Source organism: Macaca thibetana, chromosome 4, assembly GCF_024542745.1.
Source record: "Macaca thibetana thibetana isolate TM-01 chromosome 4, ASM2454274v1, whole genome shotgun sequence".
NCBI lineage: Eukaryota > Metazoa > Chordata > Mammalia > Primates > Cercopithecidae > Macaca > Macaca thibetana.
In genome coordinates, this window is record NC_065581.1 from 58,641,989 (window position 1) to 58,662,469 (window position 20,481).

General features: G+C 38.4%; 2 protein-coding genes and 1 pseudogene across 3 annotated transcripts in view; all 3 read right to left on the reverse strand.

Moving 5' to 3' along the window:
* The window catches only part of DST (dystonin), a 1,587,602-nt gene that overhangs the window by 1,482,064 nt on the left and 85,057 nt on the right, over nucleotides 1-20,481 (reverse strand). The window lies entirely within an intron of this gene.
* LOC126953305 (60S ribosomal protein L21-like) overlaps nucleotides 1-20,481 on the reverse strand; it is a 710,657-nt gene that overhangs the window by 555,575 nt on the left and 134,601 nt on the right. The gene's annotated exons all lie outside the window — the stretch shown is intronic.
* Nucleotides 6,516-7,806, reverse strand: LOC126953299 (histone-binding protein RBBP4-like; annotated as a pseudogene).

The window sequence follows — 20,481 nt, forward strand, 5'->3', positions numbered from 1 at the left end:
GATCTTTTGCTGACATTGGGATTTGGTTGAAGGCAAACAGAATAAGGATAAACTGCCAAGGGATGAAGGAAGAGGGCATTCTAATGAAAAGAGGGTACAGAGAAAAGGTTGGGGACACATGCGTTTTCATCCCTTAATGTTTTAACAGCAATGATCCTACTGCCTACCTGTCTTTGCTAATACCCTGATATGTCTCCTCTGTTTCTCTGTTTCTCATATACTGATTCATACCATCTCTGTATCCTGCAGGACCTGATTCAAAGGTCACTTATACCAAAGCCATGATTATATAAATTTACTACTTATGTTTCCATTTCCTATGCTTTTGGTCCATATCTTGATTTATTTTAATTTGAAATTACATTGAAACTTTTTCAAGCTGCTTCACATATATGAGTTTTGTTCGTTAAGTAAAATATTAGTTCAGTAACAACATGACTATGTCATCGATTGTGGATAGGTTTTGTTTAGAGGATCAATTCCAACTGGTCAGGAGCTGTCTGAAAAGGACAAACCATTCTACCCTCAGCAAGGAGGCATACTGTGATTGACTAGCTATGCCTGCAATTAACATGGGAGGGAGTAGGGAATATGCTGCCACTCCTCATTGTTGTAACTCCTTAGACAGCCCTTTGTTATTTGATACTTCCCTCTGCCTTATAATCAGACATGAGTTTTACCTACACAGTAGAAAAACTTTCTTCGTTTTTGCACACCAGCATGGGCTGCCTTGTTAGATCATTTGCTAATAATTCTAACACTCTGTACTCTATAACACTATGTGACACTACAATATTTTATCTATTATTTTGTAACACTACCTATGTGACTTAGATCTTTTAATCTCCATGAATAAGAACAATATTTTAAAAAATATATACATGACATATTGCACAGCACACACTGTTGGCTGGCTAACCAGCATCCATCCCCTCAACCCTCCTTCCGAAAACAATTACAATGTTTCTTCCTTATCCACCCTTTCCCATGGGTCCAGGTGATTCAGGGGAGGTTGGGGCTACTACAAGGCAAAGCCTTGAAGACAAACTTGACAATTCTGTTCCTCTGCCCGGGGTTGGTTTAAGCCAGTAATGTGATGCAGCTCTGACGGGAAAGGCGATTGCTGCTGGATTGGGGGCATCTGGGAAAGTCTCCCTCTCCCTCTTTTCAAGACTCACAGAAATATATGTTCTCTTCTTTCTCTGGACATTGTTGTGTGTGGCTACTAGGCCTACCCTTCATGCTATGAGTCTAAGAGCAAGGTCTGTCCACAGAGGAGGGTGAAACAGAGAAAATGACAAAGGGGCAGAGCCAGAGTCATGACAACCTGTACCTGGGGTATGCCAACTTGCCCTGTCACTGGGCTTCTTAAGAGAGGTAATAATCCTGGTAATAATTCTGGTACTTTTTAAACCTACTTGATTCCAGTTTACTGATACTGATACCTTAGTGATACATGTGGTAATTCCAAACTATAGTAATACCTATATATTTGATAGCACAGACATAAACATTTATCATTAACTGCAATAACCCAATCTGGTTCAACTTTGTGTAATAAAGTGGTAAGTTATTTCTCAGTTATGTAACCTGAGTATACCAGATAAACCAAGTGTGCAACCATGGGCACAACCTAAGTGCTCAGACCAAGGAATGGTGACTGAATGAAGAAGCAAACACCACATGGCATGATCCAGGTCCAATCGGACCAAGCCCTGTCATCACCTCATGGCATAGTCCGGTCAGTGCACACCTCCCGGCACCACCCCCTCACAAGATCCAATCAGATCACACTTCATTACTCTCTGACTATAAAATTCGCCCAACCCCCATCTTGGAAAGACAGATTTGAGCCTGACTCATGTCTCCTTGCTCAGCTGCCTGGCAATAAACATTTCTCGCTACAAAACCCAGTGCTTTGGTGTTTGGCTTTCCATTGCACACAGGCAAATAGACACAGTTTAGTAACATGTCTCTCTGTGTGCGTGTGTGTGTTTGTGTGTGTAATTTCAGATGTTCTTTATAACAATTTTATAAAGCAACGATTTTACAGGAATTATCAGCTTGAATTAAAATACAAAGAAACTGAGCCCTAGACATGCCAGAGATCACATAATTTGTTAGTGCCATTCATTCATTCATTCGTTCATTCATTCATTCCTCTAGGCCCTCCAGCCTGGATCTAGGGTGGCATTATTGAGCAACACAATTATTTGTTTCATCCAAGAAAAAGCAAATGCATTATTTGTGCCAGGCATTAATCTAAGGACTGGTGACACACCTGAAGGTAACGCACCTGCTGTCATGGAGCTTTTAGTTTGTAGAAAAATATATGTGATAACTATTGGAAGAAAATGTTACACAATTCAGGCCAGTTGCGTGGCTCACACCTATAATCCCAGCAACTTTGGGAGGCCAAGGTGGGCGGATCACTTGAGGTCAGGAGATCAAGGCCAGCCTGGCCAACATGGTGAAATCCCCTGTCTACCAAAAAATACAAAAAGTAACCGGGTGTGGTTGTGGGCGCCTGTAGTCCCAGCTACTTGGGAGGCTGAGGTGGAAGAATTGCTTGAACCTGGGAGGTGGAGGTTGCAGTGAGCCGAGATCATGTCACTGCACTACAGCCTGGGTGTCGAGCAAGACTCTTTGTCTCCAAAGCAAAAAAAAAAAAAAAAAAAAAAAAAAAAAAAAAAGTTACACAATTCAAGTGGTAATATGTCCTATGAAGGAAAAGGTCTTAGAGTGTTTAAGAGAACCTGAAAGTATGTTAAAGAGTAACCTAATCTGGACCAGGATGTTAGAGTTGCCCTCCCTATGGAGCTAAAGATAGGAAGAAGTTAGTTGTGGGAGGAGAAGGAGTTGGTTGGAAAGCATTTCAGGGAAAAAGAAACAGTATGTTAACATGAGTAAGGCTCTAAGGCAGGAAGGAGCTTGGTTCTCTCCAGGAACCAAGAGAAAGCCAATCTGCCAAAACATTATGTACACAAGGATGTGGACATAGCAAAGACAAGGTGAAATGGGCCAAGAGTGTTAAGAACCTGAAGCCGTTGAAGAGTTTTAATTAAGGAAGTGATGGGATTGGATTTACACTTTAAAAGATTTGGACAGAGGCTAAAGAGGAAGGGATATATGAGATTATTGAAGAATAGGCAAGAAATGATTGTGACTTAGACAAATTAATTAATTCATACTAAATGCTTCTGCCACACAAATCCTCCCTGCTGTCCAAAGTCCTGTGTAGCTCCTATCCTGGCAATAGCATAATCCATAAACCTTTATGGCATTGGGATTCAACTGTCTTTCAATCCAAGAGAATGAATAAGAGTCACAGAGAAGGGCCGGGCGCGGTGGCTCAAGCCTGTAATCCCAGCACTTTGGGAGGCCGAGATGGGCGGATCACGAGGTCAGGAGATCGAGACCATCCTGGCTAACACAGTGAAACCCCATCTCTACTAAAAAATACAAAAAACTAGCCGGGCGAGGTGGCGGGCGCCTGTAGTCCCAGCTACTCGGGGGGCTGAGGCAGGAGAATGGCGTAGACCCGGGAGGCGGAGCTTGCAGTGAGCTGAGATCCGGCCATAGCACTCCAGCCTGGGCGACAGAGCGAGACTCCGTCTCCAAAAAAAAAAAAAAAAAAAAAGAGTCACAGAGAAGCACTCCCCTGGAGCCTGTCACAAAAACATATGCCTTAATTTACAGGTCACACTGTGTTCTTATAAAAATATTTTTCATGAGTTTGCAATACCAGTCCTCTCATGCACAGGGCTCCTGCCAGTGACCCCTCAGACCTGGGTGTAAGGAGTGAACTTGCTGAATAACACAAGGATTTGTTGTTGGAATAGTTCCATCCAAGATAAACTGATTGCTAAGTGCATGCTAACTGGATGGATTAAGCTGCTATTAAAACAAGATTATTAAATATAAGCCAGTTAAATGTTGAGGAACAGCTATCACAAATGACAGCCTTAGTTTAGAATAACAGACTCGCAGTCCTTCTTTTTGTTAACAATTACATGGCAGATTCAGTTTTATATTAAGCATATTGCTAGTTTGTGACAGAGCAGCCAACATCAGGGGACAGAGTGAGGATGGGAGCTGGGTGGCATCTCTAGAGCCCACGCAGGAGGAGTGTGGCAGGGGGAACTCACCTGCACTGCCTGTTACCGGTGGAGGGTGTCCAGGTTCTTGGCTTTTTGAGCAAAGAATTGAACAAAACACACAAATAAACCAAGGAAAGAATGAAGCAACAAAAGAACCAAAGCAGGGATTTATTGAAAATGAAAGTACACTCCACAGGGTGGGAGCAGACCCCAGCAGTGGCTCAAGGACCTAGATACAGAATCTTCTCAGGTCCAAATACCCTCTAGAGGTTTCCCACTGGCTATTTGGTGTTCACCCCATGTAAATGAAGTGGTGGTAATCAGTCTGACTGATTGTGGTGGGAACCAGTCTGATTGGTTGTGGAAAGCAGAGGCTGAAGTTACAAAGTTACACTCCTATGCAAACATCTGATTGGTTGCAAAAAGCAACTTTCAATTTCCCATCTACCCTGCAGAAAAGGTGGGGGTTTGCAAAGGGAGTAGCCTCTGGTCTTTTTGTTACTTAGGTGAAAAGTTAGGATTTTCCTTTCAATTTAGTTCTAGGAAGTCAGTGTGAAATGGCCTTAGCTTCCCTGCCTCTAGAACCTATTCTCCTACCTCTTGCCCACGTGGGCTCTAACAAAGGCCGCCAGGTGCTTTCATCTGAGAATGCAGTGGACCCGTGGTCATAGAGGCAGTGGCTGCAGGAGCCAGGGCCTGGGCGTGCCTGAGGGTCACAGAGCTGTTGCTCCCGTGGTGTGTCGGGTGCAGCCATTTCATAGCCAGTGAGAGGAAGGGTGTTTGCCTGCACCCCCTTCACCAGACCATCCTGATTCTTTCATTTTTATCTTTTAATTATTCTCTCTGCATTGTACATAAAATTCTAAATATTTTTTTTCCAATTAGATTTTACGCAGCGTTGATTCTGATCTTCAGTGCTTCTAAAGATCTTCAGTTAAAATTCAGTGACTGTGGTTTTGTTTTTAAAATCCTTGTCTTATCCAGCTCTTCTCTTCCTCCCACTCAGCAAGACAGCCTTTCAGCTGAGACTGTTATGAGTTCATCTTTGGTCATCTTTTTTTTTGCAGAGTCATTTAAATTTTTAATAATTGAGGACATAAAGAAGATACATATTTCTGTTTTCTGTGGGATGCTTATCTTTTACACCAAATATTTGGTATAAAAGCTACCAAATATTTTTATTTGCTTCCTTCCCACCCCCACTTCCCCTGCCGCCTTGTCTTTAAAAAGCAGAGAGAGCCAACATATACCACAAATGGTCAATAATAATGAAATGTGTGTAACAGTGATATATCAAGTTCAGATTAAGAAAGAGATGTGCTTACTCCAAGTCTCAGAGAATGTAGAGAAGCTGGAAATGACCATCCATCTTCGCATATCCTGGCATTGAATCAATACCTTCAGATTCTCCAGAGGTCAATGGTTCAAAGTGTACAGATCCCAATGCTAGAGGAAGGATCATGTATTGTATCAGTATTATGATAAGTTCATGACTCTGGTGTAAACCTGATGTCATACCGTGTATTTTGTAAAGCGATATACTTGCACATATGACACCTAACTCCTAAGTTTTAATAAGATCACTTAGCACTTTCAGTGACTTACTATTATCTTTTTTATTAAATCAAGGATTCATTTAATTTTTAAAACAAATATAAGTTATTGATTTACTCTTCTCGACTTGACAGTCTACCTATGGTATAACTGTCAGGTAAAAACATACATCTTTACAACTTGGTGGCCTCAAGTAAAAACAAACAAACAAACAAACACCATTTCACAGAAAGAAAAGAAAGAACATGAAAATAGCTCAAGAAATACAGTAATGAGCAAAAATATATGGGGAAAGAGGAACGTGTAGTTTTGACTTAACTGAAGAAACCAAGAGGAAACTGGTCTACGTATGAAAATGTGCATCCTGAAAGTCAGGTGCCAAGATTTTCGAGTAGGAATCTATATGACTAGAATCTCCTCTATTTCCTGAATAAAAGTGACATCTTTCAGTATTTATACTTCATGGCTCAGACACCTACCTCATTTGGTTCTATTCCTTACTCACTGTAGCCTTTACTTAAATGAGTCTGAAAAACTTGAGGATATAGCATAAGAAGAAAAATAATCACACATATTATTCCCCTTTCTGTAGCTACTTTAGACCTGGGTTTGTTACTAGAAAATTCTAGAAGAAAATTTCAATGTAAGTCTGTGGCTTTGCTGAATCAAGCTCCCCCTGCCCCCCATTATTATTTAGAAAACACCCACTGTTTGGGCTAATAGCATTATTGGTGGTACCTATTATATAGAGGGATAGCTGAACAGAGTCTGTGTCTTGAAACCAGCATTGAATCACTCTCAGGGTTGAGAAGAAAAAAGGGGAGTCTAAAATCGCAAGAAGTAAAGACATATCTAGTACTCTTATCCTTCTGGATCCATGCTTCCTTCAGGGTCTTCATCGTAAATGTTCTCTGCCATTTGCCACACTTGCATGGTATTGTCTTCTGTTACAGAACAAATCACCCAAGGTTCATTGGGATTCCAGGAGAAATCAGGTATCTTGGCAGTGTGACTGCCATGAATAAACAACAACTCTAGTGGCTCATCTTCTTCATCTTCTGGGGATTGTTTCTCTCCAGTTTTACTTAAATCCCAGACATTCAGTCTGCAATTGGTACCACTGGAAGCCAAAATACTCTCATTGTGAGTTGACCACTGAACCTGGAATATTTTATCCTTATGTGATTCAAAGGAATGCAACTTAAGTTTCAGATTTCTCAGATCCCACAAGTCAACATTCTTAGTGGATCCTGTGGCAAGAAGGAACTCACTATAAGGATTGAAAGAGAGGCAGCAGTGTGAGCGTCACTTCAGCAGTGTCAGCCTCACTTCAGCAGTGTCAGCCTCAACTGAGTGGCTTGGTTTGGAAGTAGTGTTTGAACGAGTATCCCAAATCATAAGTTTCTGATCATCAGCAACTGACCCAAACAGAGACTCATGGAGCAGATGCCAGGAAACATCTTCGACTACTGCTGTATGTCCTGTAAAGATGGTGTTCACATCCACCACTTTTTCCTCCTTTGGAATGGCACTGATGCCCCACAGGCAGATGGTGTGGTCATCTGAAGCACTAAGTAAGTGCCCACTGAGATTTGGGTTCCAAGAAAGCCCATAGCCTTCCTTCTGATGTCCATGGAGATGTAAGTCTGGGTTGCACTCTCCAGAAGGATCTGGTTTAGAAGGGTGTTTTGTATAGTCAAACACAAGAACACCACTGAAGGAGTCTTTGTTGTGATGATACAAGGGTTCTGGGGCATATAACGGGCCCTGTTTACTTCTCCTTCATGGTTGATCTTGATTTCTATTTCAGTTTTTCCACTAACTGAACCAAAACCTCCAAATTCTCCTTTCTCGCTGCCGTAGTGTGACGCATCAAACTGAGCATCATCATTAGGAAGTTGTACACTGGCTATAACAGGATGGTTTTCTTCATCCAATGTGTATGTCCCCAGGGCAAGTTGATGAATGCTGAAATCTTTCCCTTCTGGTCTGGTTACATCTGGAAGCCACTGGGCAGTTAGGCTGGGCCACTCCAGAGCATGGGTCATCACCAAATCATAAAAAAAGGGGTGTTCTTTTTCCGTTTTTTGTACTCCTCGTTGATAACTCTTCCTTCCACTGCATCATCAAAGGCTGCTTCCTTGTCAGCCATGGCAGGCAGGCGAGCTGGGGGAATCCTGGGGTCGAGGCAATGTTGCGGGTGAGGGTGGGGGCACTATTATCTTTTAATTTAGTTATATAAAGATTTTTTGTTTTGTTTGGGATGTTTTTGGTTTACCATTGGATCCTTTCTTTTTCCTCTACTGTCTTGAAGTAACTGTTCTGATGTGGGTATTGTTTACTGTACTTCAAGTACAGTTATTTGAAGTAACTGTTCTGATGTGAGTATTGCAAGGTAACATTTACTAACTTGAGGGATTGTAAAATATTTTTTCTTCATTCTTAAAAATCAGTAATTTTACCACGATGTGCTTAAGTGTGTGTCAAACATTCCTGGATTTAGTGAGCCCTTTTAATAAGAGAACTCAAGATTTTCTTTAGCTCAGGGAAACTTTATCTATTATCTGCATCATTATCACATTTTATTCTATCCCCCCCCGACTCCCACCACCCCCAGCCACCTACCCTGTGTGATCTGCCCTTGAAGCCCCTTATCTCCTCCCTTATTTGCCCTTTTGGGACCTGAGTTAGTGACCTGAGAGATTTTAAAAATCTTTTTGTTAAATTCATTTACTGAATTAGTGTTTTTTTTTTTTTTTTAGCAAATTCTTCCAATCCTGAGATTTACTGCATTTTTAATTTGATAATCATGTCTATTTTTAGAAAATCTTTTATCATGCTGAATCTTAATCCACATTCATTTTTTGTTCAGTAGTCATTTTTTTTTTCCTCTGGTAGCTCTGTTTCACAAGGTGGTGTATTTGTTCATTCTCTGTCTCACTGCTGGGACGTATTACGAGGAGAGGGTAGGTGGAGGAGAGGAAGGTAACAGCTGCTCCATTCGGGGGATATTGTCAAGAGGAGAGGGAAAAAGGGGTTCCCATCTTTCCAGAATTTCATATAATCTTACCATAGGATATTTTTGTTTGTTATGAGAAACAGAAGTCTCATAGATTTTATGTTAGGAATCATAGACCCCTCAAATCAGGAAAATAATCTATTTTTTTTCCCTTAAAAATGGCAAAAAAAATTGATTTTACCCCTTTAAATCTTTCTTCTCATCATTACTAGGTTGTTTTGCTGGATTTTGTCAACTGAAATTTTATCTGCAATAATGTCAGAACCTAGTGACACTACAACCACAGATAGGTAATATTTTTGGCAATGAAATTTTATGGTGTAATCCCATATAAACTCCCATATAAAATCCCATATAAACATATAAATTGTTCAAATATTAACAATATATAAAAACTAATGAAATATGAAGAAAAATCAGGGATGCCTCATTTTATTGTGCTTCACTTTATTGTGTTTCACAGATTTTTTTTTTAATAAATTGAAGATTTGTGGCAACTCTGCAGTAAGTCTATCATTGCCGTTTTTCCAACAGCTTGGGCTCACTTCATTTCTCTGTGTCACATTTTGTTAATACTGACACAATAATAATAATAAAGTTTGAAATATTTCATAGTTCCCTTTTTTCCTCTCATTCTTATTAGATCATCACAACAGATACCTATCTTTGATGTTACTATTATAATTGAAGTTGTGGTAGAAATAGCAAGAAAACTAGAAGTAGAACAATATCTAAAGATGTGACTGAATTGCTGCAATCTCACGATAAAACTTGAATGAATGAGGAGCTGCTTCTCATCAATGAGCAAAGGAAAGTAGTTTCTTGAGATGAAATCTCGTGGTGAAGATGCTGTGAACTTTGTAGAAATGTCAACAAAGGATTTAGAATATTACATAACCTTAGTTGACAAAGCAGCGGCGGGGTTTGAGAGGATTGACTGCAATTTTGAAAGCAGTTCTACACAAGGTAAAATGCTATCAAACAGCATTGCATGCTACAGAGAAATCTTTTGTGAAAGGAAGAATCAATCGATGCAGCAAACTTCATTGTTGTTTTTTCGAAATGGCCACAGCTACCCCAGCCTTCAGCAACCCCACCCTGATCAGTCCGTAGCCATCAACAATGAAGTAAGAGCCTTCACCAGCGAAAACATTATGACTTGCTAAAAGTTCAGATGATTGTTAGCATGTTTTTAATTTAATTTTATTTTATTTTTGAGACGGAGTCTTGCTCTGTGGCCAGGCTGGAGTGCAGTGCCGTGATTTCAGCTCACTGCAACCTCCACTTCCCGGGTTCAAGCGATTCCCCTGCTTCAGCCTCCGGAGTAGCTGGGACTACGGGTGCGCCACCACGCCCAGCTAATTTTTTTGTGTGTGTTTTAGTAGAAACGGGGTTTCACCATGTTGGCTATCTAGTCTCACTGGCTGACCTCTTGATCCGCCCATCTTGGCTTCCCAAAGTGCTGGGATTAAAGGCGTGAGCCACCACGCCTAGCCCGATTGTTAGCATTTTTTGTTGTTGTTGTTAGCAATAAAAGTATTTTAAAATTAAGGTATGTACATTATTATTTTAGACATAATGCTATAGCACACTTAACAGACTACAGTATATTGTAAATATAAGTTTTATATGCACTGGGAAACAAAAAATTCAAGTGACTCACTTTATTATGATTTTGCTTTATTGTGGTAGTCTGAAATTAAACCCATAATATCTCAGAGGTATGCCTGTTTGTATTTTACTAAAAAAATTTATCATGTTAATTTCTATATTGTTTTTTCTCTCTGTTCCATGGCTGAGTGTCAGAGCAGTAACTATTCCCTGAAAAAGGGAACAGGCTTCTTCCAAAGGCGTTTCTATGGCACCTCCATAAATCAGCAAGGAAAGGCACCTAAGAGAGCAGTAAATCAGCACCCTGGGCTCTATCCTTTCATTATTCTCACTTCCTGAGCACGATGAGGCTATATTTATTCCCTAAAGCAGTCCATCTATGTGAATATTTGAAAAAATGTATGTATTTTTGGCTTTTGGCTTTATGAAAGCTTTAGGAGCATGTTTTACTTCTTGTACATAGAAATCTATTTCTGTCTGCATATTTTGAGTGATGTATGAGTACATATGATCTGTGAGCTTAGTTCTCCTTTATCCTCTCATTCTTATCCATCTTGATACATTAATTTCAATTTGGTATACATACATCCACTGAATAACTTGATACATCATAAATATTGTAGGTATTGGTGATATAGAAATAAATATAGCATGGTTCCTGTATGCATATATAATTTGTTTGTAAACACTGTAGGAGTGAAATGAATTTTTCTTTTCCCCTCTGAAGGTCTGAATCTGCTGAAATAAACTGACAATACATTAATAGGCAAAAGGCATACAAATCTGTTAATGTGCAAGTGTGCATGGGAGCCATATAAGATATGAGACTCAAAGAAGGGAACAGAGATGATTGAAGGTTAAAATAGCATGAAGGAATAGGGGCTTCAGACTCTTTGGGGAGGTGGCTGTAAGTTATGGGAGGGACAGGGGAGGAATCTCATGGTGAACAAAGTTTATCTTACTACACAGATAAAAGTCTCTTAGGTAATAAAAGTTATTTGGGGATCAACCTTCAGGAGAAGATGCTGTCTGGATGTGATGATTACTTCTTTTTTTTTTTTTTGAGACGAAGTCTTGCCCTGTTGCCTAGGCTGGAGTGCAGTGGTGTGATCTTGGCTCACTGCAACCTCCACCTCCCGGGTTCAAGTGATTTTCGTTCCTCAGTCTCCTGATTAGCTGGGACTACAGGTGCATGTCACCATGCCCAGCTATTTTTTTTTTTTTCATCTTTTTAGTAGAGATAAGTTTTTGCCATGTTGGCCAAGCTGATCTCAAACTCCTGGCCTTGAGTGATCTGCCCACCTTGGCCTCCCAAAGGGCTGGGATTACAGGTGGGAGCCCCACTGTGCCCAGCCTGTATGTGGTGATGACTTTTAATGTCCTTTCTGGTAAATAATCTTTTCTGGTTGTTTGATGAGATTCCTAGGGAAGGGGTTCAAGACAATTGCATTCCTTTTGGAAGAACTTCCCTCAGTCAGATAAGGGAACTTTGAGAAAGCTTCTCTCTGCACTAGCAAAAGGAAAGAGAAGAAAGGGCAGGAGAAGGTCAGAGAGAGCGACCTTGGTTCTGAGGCTCATTTCTGAGGCTTTTCAATCTTCTTTGTTCCAAGCACTCAGCATGCCAACATGCCACATTGTGGGGTATTATCTTCTGAGCCCCAACAACACATAGCCCATATTCTAGCTAGATATTTAGTATGCTCGTCAAGTCAGAATATTTTTAGATGATAGAAAACAAGTAAAGCCCTAATTTTTATTAAGCCTTTAGAGAGGTGGTGAGTTTACAATTGGGCCATGTGAAAGTAAATTATACAGTACTCTGGAGAGGTGGGGAAATAGAAATTATTCCTTTTATCTTTATCCTTTCATCCTGACCCAGTCACAAAAGTCAGTTGTCTAGTTCCCTGACAAGTTAAAAATTATTGCAAGGCCCTAAGAATATTTATTACCCCTTTTCCTGTTTTATAAAATGATGTCTAACTTTAAAAAGCATTTGTAGGCTAATGGAAATAATATTATGGTGGGAAACATACACTAATTTGAGATCTTGGCCTATTGAACCCAATAAAAGCTCAAAATTTATTTTGATGATTTGATCTAGCTCACATCTGAAACTTCAATGGAATTGAAAAGATGTTTTTATAAATTATTTTAATCAAATGAAAACTTTAAAGAAATTTATCATCTTTTGTAAGCTAGTTTTGTAGGAACCATTCAGCACAGATCTACCTCAAAATTGTAATTGCAGTCCAGTTGTAATTACCTAAAAAGGTACAAAGGGATGATATTTGAATTTGGCATATATGTTCACATATTTATAGTAAAAGCAAAGTTTTTGAATAATGAATGTATAATATATTTTCTGGGTATAAACTGATATGAAGGATTTACCTGTAATCTGAAAAAACTAATATGTAATTGAGGTTAGATAATTTCAGGAATTGAATAATTTGTGTAGTTGTTATTAAATACTGACATTATTTTCAGCCTTGTTTGGACAAAGTAGATAAAGGACCCAAAGTGAAGCAATATTTAGAAATAAAAATTTTGAAGAAAACAGCTTATAAGCTGAAGTAAATATTTTCAAAGTGTCTTATGTTGTCAAAATGATAAAATAAAGCAAGCTGGAGACTTTGCTCTTCAAATCTACACAACAGGACTGGCATATCCATGAACCTTTCTACATGTAAATATCTAGTTAGAAAGACACCTTCTGGGGAGTCTATTCTGGGGTAGGTCTATGCTGATAAGGGACAATGAGGCAAGGCCAAATTCATCAGAGACTCTGGCCTTTTGGAGGATTATCTCTAACTAAAGACCTAAGATTCTTCATTCCAGTGTGAAAAGCTGATAGCTGGAGAGGTAGGAAGTATTTCTGAGAATTCTAGAGGGTCAGAAACACATGGATATGTGTGTGTGTGTGTGTTGTTATATTTTGAAGTACCTTTTATAGCATGCTTTTTACGTTCCAGGGTGTGCAACTGTGGTATGAGAACAGGAAGTGGGAGGGTCAGTCCCCAGTGCTTTCAGCCATCAGTCAACCTGCGGGTTAAGATTCATAACCCAGAGTAGGAGGAGCCTTGAATCCCTGATGAGGCAACTGCTTTGTAAGTGTGATTGAGGCCAAAGATGAAACAGTTTGCTTCAGTTTGTCCATTTGTGTTTAAGACAACTGAGTGGACTGGAAATGGACTGTCCAGTCACTTGCAAAACATGCTATTTCATTGTTTATCTTTAACACTTTAAGTTTAATTAGTATTTTTTTCAGGCTTATATATATATATTAGCTCAAGTGCAGTCAAACTTGCTTTAGATATGTGAAAACTTGCTTTAGATATGTGAAACAGTTTGCTTCAGTTTGTCCGTTTGTGTTTAAGACAATTGAGTGGACTGGAAATGGACTGTTCAGTCACTTGCAGAACATGCTATTTCATTATTTAACACTTTAAGTTTAATTAGTATTTTTTTCAGGCTTATATATATATATATATATATATAAGCTCAAGTGCAGTCAAACTTGCTTTAGATATGTGAAAAGGAGCTTCAACTTTAGGAAAGAAGAACGTACAAGAATGTATATTGTTAGAGTTCTTTAAAAGAAACCTTGAAACTATCCATAATACAATAATTTTTCAGGATTTGAGCATTAAGCTATCCATCTGAAATGTTCCTTCATAAATAAATAAATTATATTTTGCTTTAAAGAATGAGATAATTTTGAGCCAAGCACAGGGGCTTATGCCTGTAATCCCAACACTTTAGGAGGCCAAGGCAGGAGGACCACTTGAACAAGCCAGGAGTTTGAGGCCAGTGTGGACAACAAAATGAGACCCTGTCTCTACAAAAAATGTTTAAAGACTTAACCTGGTGGTGCACGCCTGTGGTCCCAGTTACTTGGGAGGCTGAGGCAGGAGGATCGCTTGAGCCTAGGAGTGTGAGACTGTAGTGAGCTATGATCGTGCCACTGCACTGCAGCCTTGGTGACAGACTGAGACCCTGTGTCTAAAAAAAAATAATAAATTTAAAAAAATTGAATGGGATCATTTGTCTTACTTTAAGGCCAGATAGCTGAGTTATAATAGGCTTAAATCAGGAGTTTGACTACTATAATAAATACAATTAATTAATTGTGGTCCATTCTACATTGTTTGTGTTACCTCAGACTTATGTAATTAAGATATTTGAATCAGAAAAGCATATTTTTTGTGTTAATTTGATAAGCATGACCGCCAAGTACTCATCTCTGTTTGCCTTTTTTTTTTCTTTTTTTTCCTCCCTTGTTTCTTTGTGTTATGAATCAAATCATAACTTCCTCTTACAGATCCAGAGAGCTGTTTGTCTTTGAGTAGGAATATACAGAAAAGACATAAGGCATTTCTTTTCTCACATTTTAAAATAAGGAGCCTCAGCATTTCCAGGGTGAATTTTAAGGTTTATGGCTCTGAAAATTGCAAGTTAAAAAGCACATTAGCAATTATTTTTGAATTGCACTAGAAATTATGGACCAGTTCAAAACAGATTGCTGATGTTCTAAAGTGAACCAGAGGTGCAACAAAAATCTTTTGCAATAGAGATTTTTCTTTATGATTTTATCCTTATCCTATATCCTTTCTTCCTGCAACATTACTGCATTTTCTTTTAAACAATGCTATTACAAATAATTCCCAAAGATATAATGTAGTCTTTTGCTGAGAACAGGGTAAAAGTGGAAAATTCCAGGTTCTATTTCTGAGCTTTGCTCATAGCGGTTTAGTAGAAAGCTTAGTATCTGGGTCTCCCCATTACAAAAAATAGAAATTTAATTACTATTTATCCTCAAAGATACTTAATTTTCAGTAGGAAAGGCTTGATGCTATTCAGTGATCCTCAGATCAAAGCAATTTAAACATGCATTATTTTAACAATATACAAGTACAAAAGCTAAGAAATTATCTAGTGTGAGGCTCATCTCCCCCCTCTCTATGATTTTTTTTTTTCTCAGAATTTATGGGTAACCTAGATACTGAAGTGGAGATATACAAAGAACATCCATTTGAGGCAGAGGAAATTATTTTCTTTGCCTTTTGTTTTGTTTTCTGCATAAAAGGAATCGCAGATATTTCCAGATGAAAGGATTTATTTATCCAGAAATATTTTTGAACTTATACTATTTTTGGGGGGGCCCAAATCATTTAGAAGATTTTTGTATGGGGGAGAAAACAATAGTCACATTGTGACAGGATGGTAGAGTCATTGTCAGTAGCATTTAGTTAAAGGACAGTACGATGGACAAGGCATAGGCCTTAAAGTAGAAATAAAGTGCTTGCTTTGGTACATAGTTATTGCTGGCTTAATTGGGTATTTCATCATATACTGTGATGAACTTTTGGTTATTTATCATGTTTATGTGTCTTTTACCTATTTGAATCTTTACACAAATGAAAGGCTCTCTTTGAGTGTTTTCTTTTTTTTAAAGGGGAAATCATGTTGGACTTGAGCACTATAATCGATTGGTTAGCTCATAAATATATGAAAATAAAGATACTGTAAATAATGTTTTTACCTTCTGTTTTTGAGCTCTCTTTTTCTTTCCTTTGCAACCCTTCAGAGCTGAAGCATCCCATTGTAATTGCTTTTACTTTCCCATTTCTCAGTCATTCTGCTCTATCTTTCCTGTTAGTGATTATATTAGCTCAACAGTATTTAACTACAGTTTCACAGTCAATTATTAATGAATGTTTCATTTTATCTGTAGTATTACTTTGCCAACAAAACTGCGTGAAGTTAATTACTTGGCAGTTTTTTAAAGTATAAAATGGAAAGAAATGGCTTTTGCTGTTAAATTGTCATTCAGACCCACTTTTGTCATTACAGGATAACAACAGATCCCTTTGATAACTGAGCCAAGCAGGTCAGCCACTCTCTGTTGTTCAAATGGTTGATAAAATATGCACAAAACTGAAATCTGGTGGGGTCTGGAACCTGTGGCTTTGCAATTTGGAAGGCATTTGATTATGTCCTTTGTAGATTGTTCACATTCTTTGAACCTGTTTGAAAAAAATGTTTATATTTCAACCTGCTGAGTTCCTAACATTTAAAAGAGAATAAGTGACTTCCATAAATCAAGGCACCCCAGGCAGGAAAGGTTTGCCTCACAAACAATGGCTGAGAGAGACACCTGGCCTCGGGCACATCAAGAGGCTATATTGTTAGGCCTGGGCATTGTGGAGATGGGATGTTCAGGAAAAGGCAATTCCTAAAAGGATACTGTACTAAAAGACTTAAGACTCTTATCTGTCTTGACTCATTTCAAACATCCTTCTTCACAAAAACACTAAGGCAATACCTTTAAGATTTTTAATTAGAAGTTGTTTGTGTGCTGTGAGGGAAAGCACAAACATAATCTCCACCTTAGGGTGACCAGATACAGCAAATAAAAGTACACAGCACCCAGTAAAATGTGAATTTCAGAAAGTATGAACCACGTGTCCTGTATTTTATCTGGAAGCCTTATATTTGAGTTCTATTTCTTTTCATCCTACGTAAAAGTTACATGTATTTTACTGTCACATATACTGAGTAAAGGGAGAATTCATGAATGCAACATAAATGAAATATGATTAGATTATTTTGTCAACACTTTAATTTGAGGCAGTTTTGAGAGTTTTTCTAAACATCTCAGTGCTGGTTTCCAAGGGTACCTAATGGATTCTTATCTAGTGAACTAAGAAAACTCATTGATGTATGCTCAAGATGGCCTTAATGATCCGCTCAGTTTGTCTAGACTTTAGATACATTTCTTAACTATAAGCCCTTGACCTCCCTTTTCTTTCTCTCTCTTTCTCTTCTTCCTTCCTTCCTCTCTCTCTCTCTCTCCTTTTTTTTTTTTTTTTTTAATTGTACTTTAACTTCTGGGATACATGTGCAGAACATGTAGGTTTGTTGCGTAGGTGTATATGTGCCATTGTGGTTTGCTGCACCCATCAACCCATCATCTAGGTTTTAAGCCCTGCGTCCATTAGGTATTTGTCCTAATGCTCTTCCTCCCCTTGCCTCTCAGCCCCCAGTGTGTGATATTCACCTTCCTGTGTCCATGAGTTCTCACTGTTCAACTCCCACTTATGAGTGAGAACATGTGGTGTTTGGTTTTCTGTTCATGTGTTAGTATACTGAGAATGATGGCTTCCAGCTTCATCCATATCCCTGCAAAGGATATGAACTCATTCTTTTTGATGGCTGTATATTATTCCATGGTGTATATGTGCCACATTTTCTTTATCCAGTCCATCATTGATGGGCATTCAGGTTGGTTCCAAGTCTTTGCCATTGTGGATAGTGCTGCAATAAACATATGTGTGCATGTGTCTTTATAGTAGAATGATTTATAATCCTTTGGGTATATACTCAGTAATGGGATTGCTAGGTCAAATGGTATTTCTGGTCCTTGATCCTTGAGGAATTGCCATACTGTCTTCCACTATGGTTGAACTAATTTACACTCCCACCAACAGTGTAAAAGCGTTCCTATTTCTCCACAACTTCTCTAGCATCTGTTGTTTCCTGACTTTTTAATGATCACCATTCTAACTGCTGTGAGATGGTATCTCATTGTGGTTTTGATTTGCATTTCTCTAATGACCAGTGATGATGAGCTTTTTTTATATGTTTCTTGGACACATACCTGTCTTCTTTTGAGAAGTCTGTTCATATCCTTCACCCACTTTTTTGATGGGATTGTTTGTTTGTTTTTTTCTTGTATATTTGTTTAAGTTCTTTGTAGATTCTGGATATTAGACCTTTGTTGGATAGATAGATTGCAAAAATTTTCTCCCATTCTCTTGGTTGCCTCTTCACTCTGATGATAGTTTCTTTTGCTCTGCAGAAGCTTTTTAGTATAATTAGGTTCAATTTGTCAATTTTGGCCTTTGTTGCAATTGCTTTTGGTGTTTTAGTCATGAAGTCTTTGCCCATGCCTATGTCCTGAATGGTATTGCCTAGGTTTTCTTCTAGGGTTTTTATGGTTTTAGATTTTACATTTAAGTCTTTAATCCATCTTGAGTTAATTTTTGTATAAGGTGTAAGGAAGGGATCTGGTTTCGGTTTTCTGCCTATGGCTAGCCAGTTTTACCAGCACAATTTATTAAATGGGGAATCCTTTCTCCAATTCTTGTTTTTGTCAGATTTGTTGAAGATCAGATGGTTGTGGATGTGTGGTGTTATTTCTGAGGCCTTTGTTCTGTTACATTGGTCTATATATCTGTTTTTGTTTCAGTACCATGCTGTTTTGGTTACTGTAGCCTTGTAGTATACTTTGAAGTCTGGTAGTGGGATGCCTCCAGCTTTGGACTTTTTGCTTACAATTGTCTTGGCTCTATAGGCTCTTTTCTGGTTCCATATGAAATTTAAAGTAGTTTTTTCTAATTCTTTGAAGAAAGTCAATGGTAGCTTGATGGGAATAGCACTGAATCTATAAATTACTTTAGGCATTATAGTCATGTCCATGATATTGATTCTTCCTGTCTGTGAGCATAGCATGTTTTTCCATTTGTTTGTGTCCTCTCTTATTTCCTTGAGCAGTGGTTTATAGTTCTCCTTGAAGAGGTACTTCATGTCCCTTGTAAGCTATATTCCTGGGTATTTTATTCTCTTTGTAACAATTGTGAATGGGAGTTCACTCATGGTTTGGCTCTCTGTTTGTCTGTTATTGGTGTATAGGAATGCTTGTGATTTTTGCACATGGATTTTATATCCTGAGGTTTTGCTGAATTTGCTTATCAGCTTAAGGAGTTTGTGGGCTGAGGCAATGGGGTTTTCTAAATATAAAATCATATCATCTCAAACAGAATCAATTTGACTTCCTCTCTTACTATTTGAATATGCTTTATTTCTTTCTCTTGCCTGATTGCCCTTGCCAGATTGCCCTTGCCAGAACTTCCAATACTGTGTTGAATATGAGTGTTGAGAGAGGGCATCCTTGTCTTGTGCCAGTTTTCAAAGGGAATGCTTCCAGCTTTTGCCCATTCAGTATGATATTGGCTGTGGGTTTGTCATAAATAGCTCTTAATATTTTGAGACATATTCCGTCAATACCTAGTTTATTGAGTGTTTTTATCATGAAGGGGTGTTAAATTTTGTCAAAGGCCTTTTTGGTATGTAGAGATAACTATCCTAAATATATATGCACCCAATACAGGAGTACCCAGATTCATAAAGCAAGTTCTTAGAGACCTACAAAGAGACTTAGACTTCCACACAGTAATACAGTGAGACTTTAACGCCCCACTGTCAATATTAGACAGATCGATGAGACAGAAAACAAGAATATTCAGGACTTGAACTCAGCTCTCGTCCAAGTGGACCTAATAGACATATACAGAACTCTCCACCCCAAATCAACAGAATATACATTCTTCTCGGCACCACATAGCACTTTTTCTAAAATCAGCCACATAATTGGAAGTAAAACACTCCTCATCAAATGCAAAAGAATGGAAATAATAACAAGCAGTCTCTCAGACCACAGTGCAATCAAATTAGAACTCAGGATTAAGAAACTCACTCAAAACCGAACAACTACATGGAAACTGAACAACCTGCTCCTAAATGACTACTGGGTAAATAACGAAATTAAGGTAGAAGTAGCAAAGTTTTTTGAAACCAATGAGAACAAAGAGACAATGTACCAGAATCTGTGGGACATAGCTAAAGCAGTGTTAGTAGGGAAATTTATAGCACTAAATGCCCATATCAGAAAGCTGGAAAGATCTAAAATGGACAGCCTGACATCACAATTAAAAGAAGAAGAGAAGTAAGAGCAAACAAATTTAAAAGCTAGCAGAAGACAAAAAGTAACTAAGATCAGAGCTGAAGGAGATAGAGATACCAAAAACCCTTCAAAAAATCATTGAATCCAGGAGCTGGCTATTTGAACAGATTAACAAATAGATTGACCACTAGCCAGACTAATGAAGAAGAAAAGAGAGAAGAATCAAATAGACACAATAAAAAATGATAAAGTAGAGATTACCACTGATCCCACAATAATACCAACTACCATCAGAGAATACTATAAACACCTCTGTGCAAATAAACTAGAAAATCTAGATGAGCATTGATGTGAAAATCCTCAATAAAATACTGGCAAGCCAAATCCAGCAGCATATCACAAAGCTTATCCACTACAATCAAGTTGGCTTCATCCCTGGGACCTCCCTTTTC